Source organism: Miniopterus natalensis, chromosome 12 (genome assembly GCF_054644295.1).
Source record: "Miniopterus natalensis isolate mMinNat1 chromosome 12, mMinNat1.hap1, whole genome shotgun sequence".
NCBI lineage: Eukaryota > Metazoa > Chordata > Mammalia > Chiroptera > Miniopteridae > Miniopterus > Miniopterus natalensis.
In genome coordinates, this window is record NC_142092.1 from 27,202,021 (window position 1) to 27,223,584 (window position 21,564).

At 36.3% G+C, this 21,564-nt stretch overlaps 1 long non-coding RNA gene across 1 annotated transcript in view; it reads left to right on the forward strand.

Moving 5' to 3' along the window:
* Nucleotides 1-12,015: 12,015 nt before the first annotated feature.
* The window catches only part of LOC148091804 (uncharacterized), a 246,704-nt gene continuing 237,155 nt past the window's right edge, over nucleotides 12,016-21,564 (forward strand). Inside the window, exon 1 of the long non-coding RNA XR_015715404.1 lies at nucleotides 12,016-12,069. This is a non-coding gene — a long non-coding RNA (uncharacterized LOC148091804). The remainder of the gene's footprint in view (nucleotides 12,070-21,564) is intronic.

The following is a 21,564-nucleotide window of genomic DNA, read 5'->3' on the forward strand; positions in this document are numbered from 1 at the left end:
CTATAATTCTCAAGACTGACTTTATTTAGAGTAAGAGAAAACTAAAATGGTATACTTTCTCATCTCATGTGTCTACCAGCAGCTTTGCCTATCCTAAAAGATCTTTAACTTCTAAGTGGTTTCATGTTTACTAAATGAATAAAAGAAAGACAAATTTAAAAGATAATTTAAATTAATTTGAGAAAGTGCAACGAAACTACCCACATGAGAGCTAATTTCTATTATATGACTACTCAGGGTAGGGTAGAAAAAATAACAAAATGTACATTTTAAGTTTGCTGTGATTTTATGGTGTATATTTTCAACCTAGTTAATTGCATGTGTGTATTTATGACCTAAAAACCAACCACTGGAAACTATGAAAGAGTAAAGAAATACAAAGCCATATATCTAAGTAAAACTAAAATAATAAGTAAGTTCAACCAGATATAAGAAAAACAAGATTTATAACTAAAATATAAACAAATACAAATGCATACTTTTACTCCCTATGCAAAGTCAGAAATTCCCAGTACTCTTCCTGTGTTCTTTTACAGCGCAGCACATAGTTAGAATTACTCTTTTTCTAGATTAGTCCTTGCCCAAATTTAAGAGATCATGATGCTATGCAGTTCCCTGCTCCCTGTCTACTAGATTATTTTTCCCCTGAAGCTTATCTGGGCTGTGGCTATATAAAAAAGAAAAAGAAAGAAAGAAAGAAGGAAGGAGGGAGGGAGGGAGGGAGGGAGGGAGGGAGGGAGGGAGGGAGGGAGGGGTAGACATATAGAAAGGGATCATTCATTCATGCAATAACCATGAAAGGAGTGGTGACAGGAAAAGGAAGTTAAAGTAGAATATAAGATTAGTTAAGCTGAGAAGAAAAATAATGATATGTGGAGACAAGAGAGGAATCATGTGGTTGGGTGTATCCTTTCACTCCAGACAAAGACCTCCAGGATCGCACCTGTAGTTGAAAAGTTGGGTTTATTGCTTCTTGCAGCATGGGTATGGGAGATTTCAGTAAGAGGGTGTTAGGGTTTATTACAGGATTTGGGTTTGTGTTAATGCTTTGGGGAAGAGTATAAGGATACATGGCTTTGCCCTGGATTAGATGCTGCCAGAACGTGAAGCTAACTCTACAACTGATTATCTTAATCTTACCTAGAAGGAGGTAAAACCAAGCAAGGCTAAAGCTGTCACTAGAAAAGAAGGAGAAGTCCAGTCACTTATATCAGCCAGCATGGGGGATGTTTGGTCATTTTTGGATTTTGATGATGTTCATGTTTTTTATCTATTTTTCAGACATGATTATGGAGTGACCTTGTTTTGACTAGGTGTGTTATGGTCAAAGAGTGACCTTGTGTGATGTTGATGTCCTATGAAATTGTTTACATTCAACAAGACTTAGCTGTGAGGACCAGGCCAGCTGGCAGCAACACCAAAGTCTGAAAGCCAGCTCCTAGCATCAGGTGTTGCTTTTCTCTTTTTTAGGAGGAGGCACATTAAAAATCAGGGGAAGAGAAAGTGCAAAGAAAAACAGCTATATTTGTTTACTTAACACATATTATATGTCAGACAGTATGCTAAATGCTTTATGGGCATGATTTAATATTCATAAGAATCCTATGAAAAAAATACTATTTTATTATACATGTTACTAATGTAATGAGGAAAACAAGGTATAGAGAAGTAAAAGTCATTTGCTTAAGATGACTTAACCTGTAAAATGTTGGGATTAGAATCCTAGGCCTGTGTGATTTAAGAGCTAATGTGCTTAATTACCATCTTTTATTAAGTACAGTATATTAAGAGAGAAGCTTCTCTATCAAACTATAAGGTGCATGAGGGCAGAGATACTGCATTGTCTATTTTTTTCTTTTTTTAATTTAAATATGACTTTATTGATTTCAGAGAGCGGGAGAGAGAGAGAGAAACATCAATGATGAGAGAGCCATTGATCGGCTGCCTCCTGCACGCCCCCAACTGGGAATGGAGCCCACAACCCGGGCATGTGCCCTGACTGGGAATCAAACCACGATCTCCTGGAGCATAGGTCTATTCTTAATTGCATTTTTCATTTCTGATCTGTCCAGACCAACCAGATCAATGACTTGCCTACCATGGTGCTTAACAAATATTGAATAATCAGTGAAATGGGTGATGGATGAACTGATGGAATGAAAAGTTCACACCTGATCAGGGTCATAACTATTTAATATAATTTTCCTCTGTGTCCCATACAGTAGGAAGAAATCTTAAAATGTAATAAAGTAATAGCAATTATTCAGCTTTTGGATTGCATGTGAATTCTAAAACAACTTCCACATATATGTGCTTTAAGGTAGATTATTATCTTAATTTTCACATGAGAACTTGGAAGTTCAGATGTGTTAATTCCTCGCCCAAGGCTAGATCACTAACAAAATGGCCAAGCGTGGGCTTGACTGTAGGCCTCCCGGCTTTCGGTCCAGTGGCCTGTGCTCCGAACTATAACCCAAGTGTCTAGATGCCCACTGGAGCATTTTATTTCCTATCCTCTGTTAATAATGTGCAATATATGTATAATAACAGTAAATACAATCCAAATGCTGTTAGAACCACTGGCTCACCAAGGCTCGGAACCTAGCCCCATGCTCCGATGCCCGAACTCAAACCCATATAAGTCAATTGATGAGCTGCTCACTTCTCATTTGTCTTTCCACATTCCTCTTCTCTGTCCCTACTTGATAGGGCGATATTTAAATATTTATACAATTGACAAAAACAGAATAAATTATATGTTATGTTGTTCTCCTTTTAAATGAGACTTCAAATAACATAATTATTATTTTCACGTGTGGATTTTCCCTGTGGATATGATTTTTAAAGATTGTATCTGACCTTGAATAAAGCAATAGTCATTATCTTAATCTGTTACTGCAAATATCAGTCGTATTTATCAAGCTGCGGGTTTTAATTTAGCATAATTTGGCGCACACACACACACACACGCACGCACAAAGAAATATTCAAAAATGAGCTGGTCACTCATGACCATTCATTTACATCTAATGAAAGGTTTGTCTATGGAATGTCATAGTCGGGTCATGTGCCTTTAAATAGACAGGAGAAACAGAGGAATAGGACATTCTGTTGACAGGTAAATGTGAATCAATCTGGTTTCATTCAAAGGAAATAATCAAGCTCTTTTCAAATAATATAAAATGCAAAATGATTGCCTGCTGGAGAGGAGGGGCCTTATCAGCTTCTCTTCTCCGAGAAATGATTGCTGTATCTGAGCTGGAGGAACACATGCTGCCGCTTATCTTGTGACTTCTCCGCAGTCTCCGATATTTATTAGCAGTTGATTTTCTGTTGTTCTTCTTTCCCTTCTTCCCTCCTCCAGTGTAAATTAGTTTCCCCAAATCGACATCGAGCCTTCATTTTCTTATCAGTCTTGCCAAAGGACGATTATTTCACTGTTGGTTTTGAAGAGTCTTTCGCATTAAGTGGTGCAGCTCTGGTTTCAGGCAGACATTTAACAGACTCCCTATTTGTTTTTTTCTTTGTCGCATCATCTTAATTAAGGCCCCCTGAGACTGAGTCTTTTGCATTAATAAACATGAATAAAGGGGAATTATGAATTGTTGCTTCCAAAGAAAATGCAGAATTCATCAGGAATTCCTGGGGATTTTCAAACAGAGTAACCTTTAAACAAGTGAAAACACTTGCACTCACCTATGAAAAACCTTTTAAAAACTCGCATACCTGCCTTTCAAGTTTCTTACTAGGCTGACACCTAAGCAGTGTCTTGCTTTGGGGGCTCAAGCTTTACTGTATTACCCTAAGGTTGCCCTACAATTTTTCAGCATATGAGTTTATTTTTTCACATGAGAACTGCACTCTTTCTTTCTCCCAAACACTTTCTAATTTTTTTCTTGTAGCTTTTTTTCATCTTTGCTGTATAGAATTTAACATTAACTCTCTGATTTACTGAACAGACACTGTCCTGGATTCCTGATATTGAACAGCTATGGGAAAAGAACAGGTGTCATGCCCTCATTTTTAGATTCAGATGATTCAAAATAGCCTGAAAGCCCTAGTCTCACACTGTCCCTGCATTCCTTTGATCATATTTTGATAAGTTGTGTGTGGGGTTTTTTTCAGAAGCAGTACAGGAATTGGATTTGCTATTTAAGTAGAAGTCAGCTTAGATTGGGGTAACATAAAAATGGTCTAGTATAACCCATGTTTCTCCTTAATGTACAAACCAAGTTTTCTGTTTTCTAAAAAAATCAAAGAGATACAAAATGCCCGACTTCTTAGAATCCTAAATACTGACCACTATTATATGTTCAATTATATTTTCCTTCCATTTAGAAATCCTTTCCCATATCTGTATATCTTTGATATAATAAATTGATACAAACAACTAAAGTATGAATTTGATTTTAATATGGCTTTGGGTTCATATATCCACGAGTAAGGTACAACCATATTGCAATGCTGCAATAAAGAAAGAGCTAGCACGTTGCCTTCAACTTCAGATATGGTTATCATCAGGCACCTCTGACATAATATTGAATGTGTTTGCCCTATCGGTGTATTACACTTTTATAGGGAAATACAGAAAGTGTTCATTATCTATTGCTCTGTAACAAATTATCACAAAATATAGCAGCCTGAAACAACAAATTTTATTATCTCATAATCTCTTCGGGTTATGAATCAAGGTGGTGTAGCTGTGTGCCTCTTGCATAGACTCTCTCACAAGGCTGAAATCAAGGTGTCAGCCAGGATGGGGGTCATTTCAAGTCCTAAACAGAAGAGAGTGCACTTCCAAACATACCAGCATGGCTTTTGGCAGGGCTCAGAGCATCCACTTTCAGGCTCATTCACTGACTCTTGACAAGCCTCAGGTTCTCTCTTATATAAGCCAGAAACATTAATCCCTTGCCACATAATTCTTTCCATCGGTTTACTCATCACATGGCAGTTCACTTTCCCCAGACCAAGCACTCGAAGAAAGAATGAGTTACAGAGGATGAGCAAAACGGAAGCCATAATTATCATAAAATCTAATTTTATAAGCAACCTCCCATCTCTTTTTCGGCATTCTTTTTGTTAGAAGCAAGTCACTAGACCTAACTCACATGCAAGTGCATAAATGCCAGGAGGTGGGGATCTTTGAGATCCATTTTAGAAGCTGTCTACCACAGTCCACCCTTTGCACCCAAATGGTTCATGTCCCCTCCACATCCAGTCTCCAGAGTCTCCTCCCACTGCAATAAGCCAGGACGTGCTAGGTTATGTTGTTGTAGTATCAAGTCTAAAATTTGGTGTCGTAGAACAGCACAGTTTTATTTCTGTCATAGTGCATGTCCAGCGTGAATTGGCTCAGGATTCTCCTTATGCTGTCCTTGCTCAGGAAGTCTCCAAGGTCACTGAGGCTGGATGGAGAGGAGAGCAAGTTGCCACTGGCTGTTAAAGTCTCCTACATGGGAGTGGCATGTGTTACCGCTGCTCAAAGTGCAGGGCCACACTAATTTTAAGCGAACAAAAAGGTACATTTCTACCATAGGCCTGAAAAGAACAGGAACTGAAATACCAACGAACAGCCCAGAACACTAGCAAAATGGGTAAAGCTATGTAGTTCAGCTCTACCTAAGTACATGCCAAAATGATTGTAAGCCAAATTTTGATATTTAAGTCGTTCCACAAATATTTACCAAGTACTATTATATACAAGGCTTATGCAAAATGCTAAGGACTAAGAGTAGAGAACAAAGCAGTTCTTCCTTATGGTCTGCTTCTCAATGTCATGGGGAAGTGATAAGTATATAGATAGTTGCAAAGTAGAAATTATTATAAAATGTTTAAGACATACTAGAGGCATCTAACACAGACTTGAAGGGAGAGGAGATCAGAAAGGACACCTTGGAGTAGATGAACTCTGATGAGTTCTGATAGATGTATAGAAATAGACCAGGTAGAGAAAGTAAAGACACAATTTTTTTTAAATAAGATGAATGTATGATGATTAGCTTCTCGGTCACAAGGCCTGATTCTTCTGCATCTGCGGTTAACTGTTGCCTTATATAATCAAGTGACTGGGCAACCGTGCACCTAGACTTCCTCATCTGTGAAATGAGAAGGTTTAATTAGATGTTGTCCAAGATCTCTTCTAACTATAAAGTGCTGGGCTTATTTCTGGCCCTAGAAGATATTTTTTCAAAACCACCTTCTATAGGATAATTATCAGATAATTACCTTATAAAGCATTCACTTACTAAAAAAGTTCAGTAATCACCTATGGGGAATTTTCCTAACTGAAAATAGTGGAATTGTACTTCCATCTCTTCTGTGATACATACAATATCTTCAAATTGATCAAAAAAAAAAAAAAATTAAGACATAGTTTAGAATAGAGTGATATGAAGTAGTTCTTCACGGCAAACATCTACTCTTGTGACATGTTTCATCTTTAATCTACTGCCCTAGATATTTCTAATAATTCTCATATATAAAGACACTATTTATTTTCTGTGTTGGTTTTGTTGATTTGCTTGTGAAAAGACTTCAACCACCTCCTTCCCCACCCTAGCCCTACCCACAAAATTTCTTTTGCGTTGGAACTCTATTGCCAGGCTGATTTGCACCCTCCTAATTTCACTGAATGGCATGCTCTTCATTAGACTCCTCAGCGCTTTGTGGATCTTCCTACTCTCAGGGAAAATCTTCAGCAGTAACATTCAAGTCATCATCACTCACAGCACAACCATCATTTTTCTACCTGTCAACTGAGTCCCAGCTCAGGATTCCTCCCTTTTCCACTTCAAGCCTTCATTCCCCATCTCCTCTCTCACTGGTCTAACCTAGACTTTCAAAGCAATTATTCCTACCAAGTATTGGCAGAGATGTGATACAACAGGAATGCTTATATATTTCAGGGGAGTATAATTGCTACAACCAATTTGGGAAACAGTTTGGCATTATCTACCGAAGTTAAACATATGTGTACCAGATGACCCAGCAATTTCACTTCTCATTATATACAACATGTGTACCAAGAAATATCTACAAGGATGTTTATTGCAGCCTTAATTGTAATTGCTCTAAACTGGATATGACCCAGTGTCCATCAGCAATAAAATGGATATATAAAGTGTGGCATATTCAAATAATATTTGACAAACTGCAACATGAATAAAGCTAATAATCATAATGTTAAGTAAGGAGCCAGACACAAAATAATGTAATACATGATTATACAGGGTTTGGCAAAAGTAGGTTTATGGTTTTGAGTATGGGAAACACAGTTTATTCTTGTATTGTTATTTATTAATGTATTATTTATTATTATTATTATTAAGAAAAAAAGAAAGATATGTTACCTAGGGGGTCTAATGTATCTGACAAAACAAAGCTTAAAAACATACTCTCTTCCCCATTCATCCCAGCTTTCTCCTGTACGATTTACATAGGAAATAGGGACTTGACAATTTTGCAAGATAGGTACCTTTAGGTATTTCAAACTTTATCTTTTCTTTGGTGATTACTTACCTAGTGTTGCTTATCTAGTATAAACTTGAATGTATGAAAAGTTAAAAACAATGACTAAAGTAAAACATGCAAAACAATTAAATAAAAGAATGAAAACCTCCTAATGAAATCTCTTGATATGTCATTTTAAGCTACTTTAAAGGGTCACAGTTGCTTTTACTCATGTAGAACCTATGACATGCTATTTTGGTAATCAAGATTTGGGGGGGGTTGTTGTGGGGGTTTTTTGTTGTTGTTTTCGGTGCTTTAAAATAGGGTTAGTAACAGAGAGAAACATCGTGTGAAGTAAACTTTTTCCTAATTTAAATAGAATTATAAAAAAAAATCACATGTTAGCATACACTATAGCATATAAATTCCAGCTTTTCTGTTGAAATATTTTCTAAGTTTAAAGTATTTTATTTGATTAATTTTTTTAAATGTTTTTATTGATTTCAGAGAGAGGAAGGGAGAGGGAGAGAGTGATAGAAACATCAGTGATGGGAGAGTCACCAGTCGGCTGCCCCTGCACGCCCCCCACTGGGGACTGAGCCCAAAGCCCAGGCATGCGCCCTGACCCTACCGGGAACTGAACCATGATCTCCTGGTTCATGGGTCGACGCTCAACCACTGAGCAACACTGGCCTGGCCGATTCATCATTTTAGATGCCATTAAAGGCATTCATGATTCACGGGAAGAGGTAAAAATATCAGCATTAACAGGAGTTTGGAAGAAGTTGACCGCAACCCTCCTGAGGGGCTCAAGTCTTCGCTGAAGGGAGTCCCTGCAGGTGCGGGAGGAAGAGCAAGATCACTGAGATCAGGACCGGAGCCTGCACATGGGACCGACTTGCTGCACCTCTAACGGCTGAGGGGCTGCTGCTCGTGGGTGAGCAAAGAAAGTGGCTTCTTGAGATGGAACCTATTCCTGGTGAAGATGTTATGAAGATTGTTGAAATGACAAGAAAAGATTTAGAATATCACATAACCTTAGTTGATACAGCAGTGGCAGGGATTGAGACTCCGATTTTGAAAGAGGTTCTCCTTTGGGTGAAGTGCCATCAAACAGCACTGCCTGCTACAGAGGCATCATTCATGAGAGGAAGGGTCCATCAAAGTGGCAGGCATCATTGTTGTCTTATTTTAGGAAATGCCACAGCCAGCCCAGCCTTCACCAGTCACCACCCTGATCAGCCAGCAGCCATCAACATCAAGGTGGGACCTTCCACCAGCAAAAAGATTGCAGCTCACTGAAGGCTCAGATGATGGTTAGCCTTTTTTTAGTAATAAAGTATTTTTTAATTAAGGCATGTACATGGTTTTTTTATAGACCTAATGCTATTGCACACTTCATAGGCTATAGGATAGTGTAAAAATAACTTTTATATGTACTGGGAAACCAAAAGCATTTTTTGACTCACTTTATTGTGGCATTCACTTTATTGCAGTGGCCTGGAACCAAACCAGCAATATCTCCTAGGTATGCCTGGATGATAATATGTATCAGGCCAGATTATATATCACCACGGACAGGTCTGCTCTTGAAAGTTACTGACTTTAGGTCATATAGTTTTTTCAGCCACAACAAGTAGTCAAAACTTTGGCATAAATCATGGAAGTGAGAGAGCCCATACTGTTACAATAGTCCCTGTATTGTTTGGTTCATTCTCTCACCCACATCAGGCATGTTCTATGAGCTGGAGCGTGCTCACTTGGATAAGTCAATTTCCAGAAATCCATTTTATCCTGCTTATGAGAATTTATGATCCATTTTCCCCTAATTTCCAGAAAAGAAAACAAAATTGAAATGTTTTAATAATTTGTACTTGGACCACAGCAGAAAGCACATTTGACCTAAACATTAAGCATGACTTAGATAAAATTTTAAAAAAATATATTTCTGGCTGGTATTAAATACTTTCTGTTGTCTCCTCTTCTAGATCAACAAGTCATTAGATTGATATTTGTACTCAGGAAAGATAGCTTTGTGATAGACTGAGAAGCAGAAGAGTTGTCATAATGTCTTGAAAATTTTAAGAAATGGCTTCAGCTGGCAAATCCACTGTGCATTTGTGTGACACTAAAAAGACAAGTGCTTTGCCAAGGAAAATGATATATTAACACTGATGTGAGTGAAATACAAATTTATTACTACCATAAAATCTAGCCTAAAGGTGCCATTTGGCAATAACCTAACTGAGTCGTGGAACCAAGCTGGAGGATTTTTAAATTAGGTTGAATGATATCTGCCTGCCCAACAGAAGAATCTTCCTTCAGTTAAGAGAAAACAAAAAGATCTGACCATTGCCTATTTTTTTCTTACTTACATAGGGCTCAAAGTAAAAGAAGTATGTGTTTGAAAGTTAGATTCCACCAAACAGGATTAAATTTACCCAACACGTGGATAATAGTAAGGAGACAGAGAGGTGAGATTTACAAAGACATGGTTTGGAACTGACCTCCAACAAACAGGTGGTCGTCCTGTTTCATCTGTGGACGGTCCAGTAGGAGTAACAGGAGAAAGGCGTGTCTGAGGTTTGATATTGCTTGTTGGATGTCTCTGCTTTTGTCTAAACTTCAAAAACTATTTCATTGTTCTGTGAGAAGAGCAGAAGGTCTTGAGTTCGGTGATTGGTTATTGTTTTGAAAGGGAAAGAAAATTACCTTTCATTTTCTCTCCTTGGCGTTAAATCCCCAGTGGAGGTTCAAAGGTGATTTCATATCATAGCAACTGCATCAAGGAACTTTTAAGTCTGTTACTTCTGACTAAGGTTTTACACTGTTCTCACTATCTTACCAAAAGCTGCAAATAGAAGTCTATGAAAACAGTTTTGCAAAAATGCTCCGATGTTTCCACTTGCTTTGAACTCCTAAGCAAACTCAGTTTCTGCCTTTAAGGATTTTACCAAAAGGAATTTTGAAGCCTGTGCTGAATGAAGCCTTGGATTTCGCTGCAAAGGAATAACTGTATTCAGAATAGTATTTCCTATGGAAATCTCATGGTAGATTTTATCCTATACATTTCAAAATGTAAAATATAGGGAGATGGTCATTATGTGCCATATACTGTGTTAGGGTCTCAGCTAAAACCTCGAAAGAGAGAAAACCAATTGTTGTGAGGACACTGTAATTTACAGTCTACTGGAAGAGATCGAGCTATCACAGTGTTGGTAGGTTAAGTGCTGTAACGACCACCCAGCATTTTTAATGGCATGAAGAACTGAAATTTAATTCTCATTTACAAAAAAACTCCACTGCCAATAGATGTTTCTCATCAAGACCGGGTGATGGATGGTCATGTTTTTAACACTCTAGTATGAATGGGCGTTATTAGTGGGAATGAGGGCTGATCCTGAGAGCTGTAGCTGAAGGACCAGGCTTTTGCTATTTTATGGATCTTTTCTCCTCTAGGCCTTCAGTGATTCTACCTATAGATAGGAAACTTCAAAAGAAGGAGCATGTATGAGATGGTTTTAAGCCAGACCCGACAGTGCCATGATTTGTGATCTAGCTGTACCTCATTGTGAAGAATTCAATCACATGCTCACAAATATCTACAAAATGTAGCCTGGCTCAGTAACAGGAAGAAAAGGGAAACAGTTTGGTGATCAACTAGCCAGTTTCTGTGACACAAAGTAATGTGATAATATGTGATAAGGAAGTACACAGAGATGTTGCAGCATCTAAGAGATTCGTCTAAGTGAAGCCTGTGGGGGACAAGAGGTCAAGGGAGGCTTTCTGCATGATGTGATAACTTCCCTGGGAACTGAAAGAGAAATGCATTGAACATGTGAAAGAGAGTTGACAAAAAAGTGGTCTGGACAGAAGGAAACAATTCTGAAAACAGACAATCATTAGGGTAGGCTTTAAACTTTGTAAAATGATTCTATGGAGGAATTAAGACATAACGCCTTTTTATATGCTTTAGAGGTGTGGATTTTACAAAGTTACTAGTGAGTTTTTGGGGTTTTTTTACATAAATGTAGTACTTATAAGATTTACAGTTCGGTGCTAGCTAGTCCCAGGAGCAGTAGGACAGACAAGGATTTGCTTTAGCTTGACTGCCAGCATTTAAGTGATTTTCTTAATATCCAGTTCCATAAAAGATCAAAGAATGGGAATTTTGAAATGTATCGGGTAATTTCAGAAAGCAACAAAGTAAGAATTTCAGTAGATTCGAAGAAATAGATGTTGTAGAAAGGCAATTTAACCACTTTATGTTAGATAGGAAAGCCTGAATTCAAAATTTTAATGAATAGTTGGTATCCACATGTGATACCAACTGTGGCATGTGAAGAAATGTCCATGTTGATTTTTGACATTTGCTATTTCAATTAAAGGTTGTACCACAAAAATTTATGCCAATTTCTCATTAACCTTTTTGTTTCTTCTCCTCTCTGTCTGAATCCCCCCTTAAAAAAATAAAAATAAAAACGATGGCAGAAATACAATATCTTAAAGACAATTTAGGGTTTGGAATACTTTTTAAAATAATTTTTTATTTCTTTCTAATTAGGTTTTGAACGTCCTGAGGCCAGGGACTGAAAACACCTACGGGGCTAACACAAGGTAAGTCTACAATACATCTTAACATCTTCCTTCTTTGGGTCCTAGCACCTAATATAGTGCCTGATATGTAGTCAGTATTCAACAAATACTCTTTAGGATGGATGGATGGATGGATGGATGGATGGATGGATGGATGGATGGACGGATGGATAGATGATGGATGGACAGAATATCCAAGCATTATATTCCTTTTTGCCTGGTATTCCTCATAAAATATACTAAGAATGAATTCTTCTTAACTATAGATGGCCAGTTTTTTCTTTTATAAATAGAATTTCCACCTACTCAAACCAGTGGAGTAACTGGGAAGTGATATGTCGAGGAGGGATTTATCTTTCAGTTCTGAATCACGAGTGTGTGGGAAATCTAACAATGGGTTAAACTTTTGAACTGGAGTAGCAGATGCCTATAGATTTAAAAGTTGATATTGAATTTAGCTGCTGCTGCTAAGAAACTATTAGCCTACGGAGGTGGTCTCGCCTACATACTTTATTTTGGTTCTTCTGGAAGCTAGAAAGACATTTGTTAATGAAGGAATAGAGTGAGAAAGCAGATTAGCAAATAGATTAGCAAATTTTTAAATATCTAATCTCTGATCAACAGTAACAGTCACGTTATACATTCAGTTCTCACTATTTTGCAACAAATATTTTGGTATAAACACAGCTTTGTTACCTTGTGTAATCCTTGCTCTAAACATTTTATCTATCATAATAATACCTTTTGATAAAATTCTCTACCAAGTGGGTTTTTTTCTTGCTCATTGAAGCTTAATAGTGTGCTTCTAATCTTAAAATGATAATTCTTTGAAATAAGTAACTCCTATGCTTTCTCTCTGAGATATTTGATCCATTTCCTCACCATTTTAAACTATTATCTGGTAAATACCTGTGAAGAATTATAAAATAAACTCAAATTATTTTAATTGATGTTTCTAAATACAAATTTTGTAAGTAAAGTTTACAAAATTTAAAAGTCCCTGTCATGCTCAAATACTCTTAATCCACTAAAAATGTTGCATTTTCAGCTTAAAGGAAAAAATACTACCTCCCATATTCCCTGTTAACTTCAATTTTGGGTTGATACTTCTTATAACCCTAAGGGGGGAAAAAAAAGAAATATCTGTATATAGAAATGGTACAAAAAGGTCCTTCAGAAACCAAGATGCTTTTGAAGTCAAATTTGATAATTAAAGAAACAAACAGGAGAGATATGGGGCTGCAGTAAGTTTATTTTAGGCTCTCAGGCAGGTTCCCCTTTGGTCTCTCACTGTTTCTGTTTCACATCCTGCGACTGAGCTTGGCTTCATCACAAAGCTTGTTTGGATACCCCAGTCAAATGATGTCTTCTTCTGAACCCCTGTGTGTCTGCTCGTAACTCACTTAAGATTTTAATCATTTTGCTTTATGGTTCAGCAGTTTGTATAGAATCAGTTCTCATTTTCTGAGCATATTATGTTCCAGAGTTAATTTAAAAAGCAGTTTTTATTTTTTTGGAAGCCAAAGTACTTATTCCCATAGAACTAATAATGCAAATAACATTTCTATTTTCTTTTAAGCTCTATTGCTGGCTGATCTAGTGCCTATAGAAATATTTCAACTGTACCTCTATTGATGACATTGCTTCTTCAGAACAAATTAATTCTATTATAAGGGGCAAATTACATAGATTCTCAACCTAGACTTGTCCGGATTCTCTGCTACTTACTAGCTGTTTAATCTTAGGCAAATTATTCAAGTATATTTATCTGAGATTTCTCATCTTTAAAATGGAGATAATACTACCTTCTTTCTATGTCTGTTGTGAAGACTAAATGCATTCACATAGGAGAGTGCTTTATGTAGGGAATATATAGGTTAGTCTATAGATGTTATCTATATTATTTTCAGTGAAACTTGGAGTATCAGGAACTTAATTGCCCACATATAAGCATGTTTAAAAGTGGAAATATTTGATATATTTTAGGAGTTCACCCTCTAGAGACAGGACAGATACTTGAATCATAGAACACAACCTCTTATGATCAGAAAGAACATAACTAATTACCCCTTCCATAAAATACAGATTAAATGCTTTTTTTTTTTTTTTTGGTATATCTGTATTTCCAAGATCAGTAAAAAAAAAGGAAACAAAATACTGGAACCATATTCATCTCATCACAAAAATGAAATGAAAGTAAAACTAACTATCATTGGTATTATTTATTGAGCCCTTAGGATGTGCCGAGCATGAAGGGAAGGGCTCTACATGCAATCCTCATATCGTCCCATCACAGATGAAGAAACTGATGGTCAAGGAGGCAAAGGTCTCTCACAGCTAATGAGAGTTAGAGCAAGAACCCCAGATTCAACCTTCCTGACTTTTAAATCTTATCGTATTTCCACTCTACCACATACAATGCTCGGAACCAGGTCCAGAATTTGTTTTCGGGTCAATATTTACACATTCCAGTATCTTTTTAGGGGCTGTTCTGCCCCTTAACAAATCTACTTTGTTCTTTCTAATCCTGTCTTCTTCACACTGTCTAAAAAATAACATAAGACATTTTGTCAAACAATTGGGTAAAGCCTTTACTTTTTCCTAGCACACTTTGTTTAGTGTATTATATGTTTTGATCAGTTTTCCCCAAAATGTCTTGTCCTCCATTTGTCTGAGCAGTGTTGCTTTAGAAAGTCTCTTTCCCTTCATAGTCCATAAATGTTGTATCATCAGTCATGAATGCAGGCATCCAACTCTAACATATGATAAAATGTTGAATTTTTAATCTTGCCAAAGAACAGACAGCATTCTTGGTGTGTTCTTTATCCCTTCAATATCCTTAACCTTTATTTTTGATATGCATACTATATGCAGTGCACATTGCACACATATCTCATTTACTCTTCATAGGAAATCTCTGAGATCTCTACTGTAATTATCAATGTTAGGATGAAGGACTTGATAGCTAGAAAAACTAAATATCTTGCCGAAATTTATACAACTTGCAGTAGTATCAGGTTTTGAGCCCAGGTGGAATTTCAGATATAACAGTTGACACTGTTTTGCAATGATCCCTTATTGCTTTTAGTTGAGAGAACTCAAACCCTCTTACTGTATGGCCAAAGCATAAGGTTTCCACTCTCCTACCAGTTCCTCAAGTGTCTGGATTGTAAACTTTCTGAAAGGAGCATCCATGTCTTCTCATGTCTTTGTGTTTCTCACCATGTCTAAAAGAATGCCTTGACATCATGGACAATTGATAAATGAAGGAATGAGAATATCATGGGATATCTAAGATACTGTCAATAATGAATATACTAATCAATAATGAAAGGCTCAATTACCTTAGGGCTATTGACCAAGTTTAGTTGATTTGGCTAAATCAGCTGTCTCTTTCATCTATTGTTATTGTCACTTTTCATAATTGGATCAAGCTAATGCTAGCCAGAAACTGCTCAAATATCTGAATTTGGAAATTCAAAAATGTGTGGGGTGAGCATATTATTGTGGGTTTCACAGCCTAGTTCTTTGCTTATTTTGGCAAGTGCAATTTAGTTTCTTGTGTATGATGACATTTGATTATATGCTATGTGGTATCATGTTTTAATATAAGAACGAATGCCAGTGCCTATAACTAGTTCACATTAAGTATAAACTTCTGGAATTTTAGTTAGTACTTGGAATTTCATCAGTTAAGAAAGTCAGAAATACTAACTTTTCTTTACCTGATTTTAAGCATTGTTTATAAAGTTTTGACTATTACTATTTTGGAGAAATAAACCAGATTTACTTACTAAGGCACCCCATTAAGTGAGTCTGATTCCAGTTACTTTTAGTAATTAAGAGAACACATAGGAGGGATATATTCAAGTCTCTACTAGAGATTTTTGATTACAGTGTTAATTTGACAATTCCAGATAAGTAACGTTAATCTAAGTAAAGGAAGATTAATTGTGCATGTAGACTGTATGGCCAGAAGAAGAAAACTCAGCAGGACATTTCTCTGAACATTTCTGCTTGAAAGAGTTACATTTTTTCACTCAGGAGTAGGAACCAAAACTTCCATATTATATACATAGCATTTAAAATACTTATTAAAATGATTTACTAGGAAGACAGTGTAGGAAAGGTAATAGAAGTAATTTAATGACTGTCTAGGTTGACTAAATGCTTTCCAGTTCTGAAAGTCTAGGATTGGAATGAGTCTTCACCATGAGCAGGCTTAGAAGTTGACTCAGTATGTTTATATTTGTATAGTCAGAGAACATTAGAATTAAAATACATCTTCAAGACTCAGGCCATGTATTATTATACATGACAAATTTAGACCCAGAGAAGATAAGAGATCTGCCCAAGATCAAACAGATATTTGGTAGTATATCTGTGACTTAGGTATTTTTAAATCTGCATTTTAAACATTGTCCTTCAATGGAAAAAATAAAGAGAGAGAGAGAAGGAAAAAGAGAGGGGGAGAGAAAGAGGAAGGAAGGAAGGAAGGAAGGAAGGAAGGAAGGAAGGAAGGAAGGAAGGAAGGAAGGAAGGAAGGAAGGAAGGAAGGGAGGGAGGGAGGGAGGGAGGGAGGGAGGGAGGGAGGGAGGGAGGGAGGGAAGGGAAGGAGGAAGAAGAGAGAGAGAGAAGAGAGAGAAGAGAGAGAGAGAGAGGAAGAGAGAAAGAAAGAAAGAAAGAAAGAAAGAAAGAAAGAGAAAGAAAGAAAGAAAGAAAGAAAGAAAGAAAGAAAGAGAAAAGGAAAGAAAGAAGAGAAAGAAAGAAGAAAGAAAGAAAGAATAGAGAAGAAAGAGAAAGGAAGAAAGGAAGAAAGGAAGAAAGGAAGAAGAAGAAGAAAGAGAAGAAGAAAGAAAGAAGAAAGAAAGAAAGAAAGAAAGAAAGAAAGAAAGAAAGAGAGAGAGAGAGAGAGAAGAGATCGAGAGACGAGAGAGTGAAGGGAAGGAAGGAAGGAAGGAAGGAAGGAAGGAAGGAAGGAAGGAAGGAAGGAAGGAAGGAAGGAAGGAAGGAAGGAAGGAAGGAAGGAAGGAAGGAAGGAACTCAACAGGAAAAAGAGAAATGAAAAGAAAAATTAAGACATAAAGACTTAGGAAGGTCACATAGTTCAGTCTCCTCTATTGGAAACTTCCTCCACGTCTTGGCATAACCTCACTTTCTCTTGAGTTGCAAGGAAGGTCTTATATTGATAGGAAGTCTAACTGCCTTTATTTCTTCATTTAGTCTTCTGCTCTATCTATACAAAATATCCATACCTCCATTCCCTATATGACAGGAGTTTCAGATACTGAATCTTCTGATGCCTCCTCCAGGCACATCAATCAAATACTTCAGGTTAATGCCTAGAATTACACACAGTGTGATAAATGGCATCTGGATATGACCATAAGTGTGTGGAAAAGCTATACTATCTGTTGATCTAACCACTGTACTTTTGGCTTTTTAAATCAGTTGTGCCTTTTGTATAGTTGCGCTTATGTATCAACTAAAGTCTAAAGGTACTTTTCACATGGGGGACTATAAATAGGAAGCTCATATACTGATATTTAAATTGGTTTGTTTACTTTTATCATTTCTAAGGTCATGTTTGACAGGATTAAACATAAATGTTTGCTACCACCGTCATCGTAATTATCAAAAAGTCTATCAGTTTGGATTATGTGAGTTGCTAGAAAAAGCCATGATTAAAAAACAACAAAAGAATGTAAGTCTAATTGGAGTTCATAATGACACAAAAAATAAAACAAGTGGTATACAATAAATTATAAGGTAGTTATGTTATAGACATCATAACAGGTCTGCTGTCTAAAGGGAGGGGCTTTGAGACTCAACTATAAAAGATCACCCAGAATTGAGTTCAAAATGATATATAAAAAGTAGTGCTTTTTTTTGTTTTTGTTTTTTTTGTTTAAGAACTCCAGAATTTGGGAATTAAGCTATGCCCATTGTATTTGGCTCTATATTTCTACATAATGTGAGTTTTGGGTAGTATCTGACCTATTTCTTAAATATTCAATGGGATGAAGATGGGTGCCTAAGATGGACTGTGTTGAACCTGAGACAGTTGCCTGGGTCAAGGGCAATATATGAGAAGGGAAGTAACAAACAAGAGCACACAAGGTAGTGTTTCTTAAAACAGGCAGTGAGTATCCTTTGAGTCCTAAGTTTATAGGAATTGTTAAGATGATCTTTTGTACATTCTATAAATATGCCCTGTATGATCTTACAAAGATTTTAGGGGTTAATTATTCTTGTGATGTATGGTAATATTTACATTTTTAAAAAAATCTTGAGCACATGAAGAGGTTACAAACTTAGGGAAAAAAACACACTTCTGAATTTGATCCCAGGTTTTCCTATGCAGATTCATATTTTTTAAATCATATTTTAAAAGGTCAGAAATTATCTATAGTTATTGAATGAAATTATGAAATGTCTTATGTACTATATATTTTTTGCAACAGCTGTCTGCAGTTTACCTGAGATCTTAGTATTACTACAATTTAAAACCATACTAATGCCAGGAGAGGATTCTGTGTATATAATATTTTCTTCTCAATCACAAGGATTATGTTTCTGAAAACCCTGGAGGCAGATAAATACGCACATTAGAAATATATAATTTATAAAGTTATACTTGCATCAACAAAAGTTTGTATAAATAATTTTACCTTGGTTAAAATTAAGTATAATAAAGACATAGTTGTGATCATTTGTATATCTTTAAATTGTAGGTATGCTCAAAGTCCTTTTTTCATTCATCTATTTATTAAATTAACCAGTCACTACCTTAGATGATGGGGACACAAAGGTGAAAATAATAAATGATACCTTCCCCCAAGGAGTTCACAATCTATTATATAGAGACAACATGAAAGCAAATAAATATAGCAATATTTTGTAGTACCTTTTAAGGCAGAAACTTGCGTAGGCTAAAATCAGGGCATATAGGTTGAGTACCTTCAGTTGACCATGTGAACAAGATGCTGGTGATACAGTGTTTAACAAAAACTGTTATGGTAGGTTTGGGCAGGCAGGTGGTAAATGGAAACAGGTAAAGTATAGGGTATATTAGATAGTGAGGAGCAAGGTTGAGGTTTAAAATATTTAACAACCAGTGAAAACGGGCACCAACTCATCAAATAGACACCTAGCCACACAGAATGGAAGTCCCTCCTACCTGCTGGGTATCAGAACTAGAATCAGTAGTAACAGAAACATTAAAGCAGGAAGGGAAATTAAAGTTTCAGGTAATGGTAATATTGACATTTGAGAAATTTGGAACTTAGAGGTGACTTTTGAGTGAGGCTCACGAGGAAGTAAAGGAGTTAATCATGTAGATATTGGAGGAAGATTATTCTAGACGGAGGAAATATGAGGCACAAAGGCTCTGCGGAGGAAGCTTACCTAAAGTGAGATGGCCAGTGTGGCTGGAGTGCCTCGTACTAGGAGAAATAAGAAGAGAAGAAGTCTGAGAAAAGAAGACTCTTGTAGCTCCTAGTAAGAACTTTGACTTTTATTCTATGTGAGATGATATCTCACTGAAGATTTCAAATAGAAGGCTGATATGATTGGTTATAGTATTTTAAGAGGATCCCTTGGGGCTTCTGGGTTGAGAACTGACTCACTGGGGCAAGGACAGTGGCAAATACAAGTACTAGGACAGACAGAGGCCACTGCAGTAATGCAGGTAAGAGGTGGACCAAATTATAGCTGTGGAAATGGGAGGAGTGGTTGATTCCGGATAGGTATTGCTTTGAAAGTAGAGCTACCTGGATTTGCAGACAAACAAGATGTGGATTATGGAAAAGAAGGGTCAAGAATGACACTGGCTAGATGAACCAAACCCGTCTATGTGCCAAACCTTTGCTAGTCTATCTAAGATGGATAGCTGATTAAATGAACAATTACGGGAGAGTGCAAATATTTGCAAAATATGAGAAGTACAGGAGTTTGTAATAAGGTTGCTTAACCTAGTCCAAATAGCTGAGGAACCAACTTTTGCAGGTATGAAAATGATGTCTGAGTCTAAGTGTGAGTCAAATTTATTCAGGTAGGAAGAGAGCATGGGGGAGAGGGAAAACTAGCTATACTTTAGTGTGTGGGATTCCAAGCACTTTAAATTTGCTAATATCTTACTAATGACATTATTTCTGTATTCCTTTAAGGATAGTGTATTCTTATCAAACTATTGCTATTCACAGGACGTTGGTTCAAAGGCTATATTCTTATGCATTCTTTCCTTCAAAAGGTACTCATGGAGCACCCATCTTGTGCTAGAGTCCCTGTACTGAGTACTGAGGAGTGTTCCACAATGAGTTAATTATATTTGGATCCTTTCTACAAGGATCTAAGAACATAGTTTTATCCTATACATTAATACCTAAGTACTTAGTTAAGTCCAGTAAGATATGTATTTATCATTTCAAGTTGCTAGTATACCAGATTTGTTATATCATATGTGAGTTACCTAAGTAGTAACTAAGTTAGTAACTACTCAACAGATCACCAAAGTTATGTTGCTTGGTTTTACAACCCCTCCCCCTCCAAAGTAACCTTAGCACCTGTCAGATACTTTCAACAATAAAATAAATTTTTAAAAAATGGCATAGCCTATAATATACTTAAAGTAATTAATATATGGCATTTCTAATTCTGACCTTATTTTTGCTACAGGTCAGTGGGATAGCCATGAAGAATTAATATACCTTTGTATTTTGTAGAAGTTTAGTCCATAAACTTTCCTTATAGGATCTATGGCAAGAGGCTTATATCATAGCTTCTATTAAGGACTTTTCATATATATAAATTTATATATATACGAAAATGTATACACACTTTAACAGCTGAGAGCTCAATTTTGAAAATGAAATGTATTGTAATAAACACTGCTTTTATAATTATTCAAAGTGTGTGTATACATTTTTGGGGACACCCTATATATATCTTTAATAATATAATCTTGATCTTAGTACCACTTATAGAAAAGTAGCTTTCTCCTTATTGAACCACCTACTTGCAATCACTCTTCCCTTTCTTATATCAAATACTTCTACAAAACTCTAATTCCCATCAGCATATTTGGCATTGTGATATATGCTTTTCATGTATTCACAATCAGCATATTGCATTCCCATTTATAAACTTCCATTTACCACTCTTGTGTAAATATTGATTTCAAAGCTTTCAAATTTAGGACCTCTGGGGTAACTTCTTTTTTTTTTCTTCTTTTTTTTTTTTTTTTCTCACAATCACTTACTTTACATGAGGGAGAAAGGTTCTTTCTAATTCTCCATGAAATCAAGTATTATTTTGTTCATGTTGAAAAAAAAGACCAATCATAAGTTTAAATACGTTTTAATACGAATATAATATTACCATTAGAATTGTTCCATCCCACACCAATTTTCCCTTCAGATTTTATAGAGGCAAGGAATTGATCGGGCAGCAAACAAAACCAAGTTATGGATCTATGAAAGTTATTAACCTCTTAATGCCCCATTTAGCTTTTCCCAT